The sequence below is a fragment of the Pundamilia nyererei genome, unplaced genomic scaffold, assembly GCF_000239375.1.
Source record: "Pundamilia nyererei isolate P.nyererei 1_Seehausen unplaced genomic scaffold, PunNye1.0 scaffold00266, whole genome shotgun sequence".
NCBI lineage: Eukaryota > Metazoa > Chordata > Actinopteri > Cichliformes > Cichlidae > Pundamilia > Pundamilia nyererei.
The window spans coordinates 254,223-257,954 of NW_005187667.1; the positions used below are offsets into that span (position 1 = coordinate 254,223).

At 46.9% G+C, this 3,732-nt stretch overlaps 1 protein-coding gene across 1 annotated transcript in view; it reads right to left on the reverse strand.

The window, feature by feature from the left end:
- The window catches only part of sra1 (steroid receptor RNA activator 1), a 10,361-nt gene that overhangs the window by 5,003 nt on the left and 1,626 nt on the right, over positions 1-3,732 (reverse strand). The window lies entirely within an intron of this gene.

Consider the following 3,732-nt stretch of genomic DNA (forward strand, 5'->3'; position numbering starts at 1 on the left):
GACATTAGAAACAGTCTCACTGACTACAAGAGTTTTTCTCTCGTTCCTTTGGACTTAAACTCGCCATGGTAACCTTTTAAATGCCTTTTTTTCTGGTTCTGATTCCCGGGACAGTCGTGAGTGTGAACACACACCTGCTTCAGTCTGACTGAAATTCATCACACCTGAACAGGTGAGTGTGTGTAACACTGACACACACACTCAGTGGGACTCACCTGCTCAGGTGGAAACAGCTGACGGTCACTCGCCTGATGTTACCGAGGACTGCGCTTTACTTTCACTATGTCACTTCTGGAAACACGACACCATTAAATAAAAGCACAGACACATCACGTTTGCAACAATAATAAAGACGAGTCGTGTTATTAGTGCTGTAATGAATGTGAGCAACATCCATGTGATTCACTTTGAAGGAGCTGAGCGGGTTTGGGTCAGTGATGTTTCAGGAAGCAGAGGGCGCTCACAGACCTCACAGCAGTCAGTGGATGTTTCTGTACACTGCAGAGTAATCGAGTAATCCACGTCTGTTCACAGAGAGGCTCAGAGTCCGGCTGGGGCTCAAACCTGAGCACAGGACCACTTCTCTTAGTTTCACCTTCACAAACACAACATGTGAACTGCAGTCGACACAGTTTACTGCCCTAAACGCACTGATGCTGCTGCACAATCACACACAACCAGTGTGTGAATGTGTGTGTGGGTGGATGACTGAATGTGTAAAGCGCTTTGGGGTCCCTAGGGTAGTAAAGCACTACACAAATACAGGCCGTTTACCATTTACAACCATTAATCTGGAACATAACCTTCAGAGTCAACAGGAAGAAGTTTTATTGCAGCGGGTTGAGCTGTGAGTGTAACGGCTGCTGATACAAACTGAGTACATCAGCAGCTTCTGGATGAAATGAAAACAGTGATGAAGGTGTACGTGATGGAGCTCTTTACTTTGAACGCTCCGTCGCTATGAATTATGGGACGGCATTTCCTCCTCCCCTTCACAAAGGATGCTCCAGTGTCTCCTCTGCTGAAGGACGCACGGAAGCTTTGTGATCCCATTGGTCAGAAACTGTGCAGGTCAACAGGGGGCGCTCTGCTCACTGCTGTCCGTTCGTCCCCTCTGACGTCACAGTCACGTGACGGTTGAATGAAACATGGTTTAAACTGCTGACAGGAAGTTTACATCAACACTAATGATATATATAACCAACAGGATCCAATCAGAGGAGCTGATCAATAACATCACCAATCAGAATGATCACAGGATCAAACAGCTGTTTAATAATAATAATCACATGATCAATAATCAGACTGTCAGCTTTTAATCAGGTCAAATGAACATTTTCCTTCTTTGTCTTCATGACGATGATTAATAATAATTAATGATGAAGATCAGTGAAGAACACACGACTCATGTCTCCTCTCTCTCAGCCTGTCTACTAACATCTCATGATTCTCTCTCAGAAGGCGTCTCCTCTCTTCTCTGACGGCTCTCTCAGCCTCTCTGAACATCTCGTTGGTGTAGTAGCTTCCTCCGTTTCTCTGAACCATGGTGTTGATCTTCTTCAGCAGCTCTCTGACCTGAGCAGGATCTCTGCTTCTGTTGTTAAAAACATGATATCTTCCACCACACTGACGGATGAAGTCATGGAGAGCTGGATACTGTGCGATATAGTCCTCCATGGTGATTCCAGCATCCTCCAGATGGTCTCCACAGGTGAACAGGACCATGGTGTAACCTGCTACTTCTTCTCCAAACATCTGCTGAATGATTCTCACTGTTTCTTTTTCTTCTATAGTGAATCTGCTAACCTGGATCACAACCAGGATCACATGAGGACCAGGAGCAGCCAAGAAGACACATTTAGCGATCTCTATCTTATTCTCCTCTTGACTTCTATGGGTGTCAAACAGAGGTGGAGTATCAACCACAGCCAGGGTCTGACCGTCAAACAGACCTGTTTCTTTCTCACACTCTGATGTTACTGAGGAAGGAGATGATGTAGATCTAAAGACTCTCCTCCCTAAGATGGTGTTTCCTGCTGCACTCTTCCCAACTCCTGTTTTCCCCACCAGCAGCATCCTGAGTTCTGCTCCACCTGTAGGAGAAGATCAGAGCGTCATGAGTGGAAGTGTTTCTTGTAGTTTGTCTGCAGCTCACAGCCTGAGAACAAACTGACACTGGTCATGTGACCTCAGCAGGAGATGATGTCAGAGCTGCTCACAGCTCAGTAAAAACAGGTCAGCTAACACAGGAAGTAAGCCTCTGCAGGAGGAGCTGATGGAGCAGCAACATCAGTGACCCGTGAACGACCCCCACCCAGCCCACTAGACATCTTTGGAAAACAGACCCCCGACACCCCCACCCCCATCAGGTGCAGTGTCAGTTTTGGCCGGCGGTCATCGGTTCTGTCCAATAATATGACGCGAGACTGGAGTAAAAGACGTCCATGGATTGGCACTTTATTAAAGACGGAGCATGACAACAGCACGAACACTAACTACAACTAAACACAATGGCTTCCTTTTTACTCCACCTTTCCAGGTGAGCATCCGGACTAGCCCAAGTGTGGGGTTAACTAACCAACATGAAAACAACCCTCCACACAAACAAACATACAATAACATTAAAGCACATCACACACATACATGTTTCCAACACGTACTATAAACAAACCAATAACATAAGCTTCACCCATTATTATATAAATTAAAACCCTCTTTAACCACACTCCCTAACCCGGCACACTGGTCTGCTCCACGAGCTCTTAAACAGGTGATTGAGCCGCTTTCACTCTTTTGCTCCACATCCTGCAAGAAGCAACCAGGACAGGTGAGTACCTTTACAAGTTCTCATTTCACATATGTTTAGGTTATTGACAAATGATTAAGTGCAAGCAGCTCTAACTGTGGCTCTGACACAGGAGGGCCAGCCCCCTGTCTCTCCACCTTCACAAGCTGTCGATTTAATCGTATGTCAAATAAACCCAATAAAAGGCTCCATAAGCACTAATGTGTTTCCTTTATTACCCTACTTTAAATTCCCAATCCAACAATTAATCACGAACAATACCAACCATGTACTGGAACCCTGCTCTCCACTACCTGCAGTATGAAACACCAACAGTGTACTTTAACTATGATACTTTAACAGTGGTCTGCAGTAAACTAAATAACCAGTCTGACACATTTCCTTGAACAGCAGTGTTTCTTTATCGCGTCGGTTTGTTCATCCTGACATGTTGCAGAGATTAAATGAGTAGTTGAACTTAAAATCAGTGTAGATGCAGCTGTGAGCAGCTGTTCGCCCACAGCAACATCAGGTCAGCTCTTACCTGTGGGGAGGTGTCCCGCCTTCAGCAGCAGCTCTCTCACTTGTTCCTGTCCTCCATCTTTGTTGTTGAACAGGTGATACACCTCATCGAACTGTCCCACGATCTCTGAGAACGAGCCGTCTCCACCTTCACGCACAAAGTCCTCCAGAGACCGATCCTTCAGCAGATCTCCTCCCGTCAACAGCAGGAAACTCTTTTCCAGCCCTCGGGGCCCGACCGCGTTCACGGCCACCCTCAGAGCTTCCTCCTGGTCCACGGTGAACCGACCGACGCTCAGCACCAGCAGGAACAGGTGAGGTCCGGAGGACCTGAGGACGTCCCCACAGAGCTTTCTCAGCTGCCGCTCCCACCCTAAAACTCCCGGCGTGTCCACCACTCGGATCAGTTTCCCAAACACTCGTCC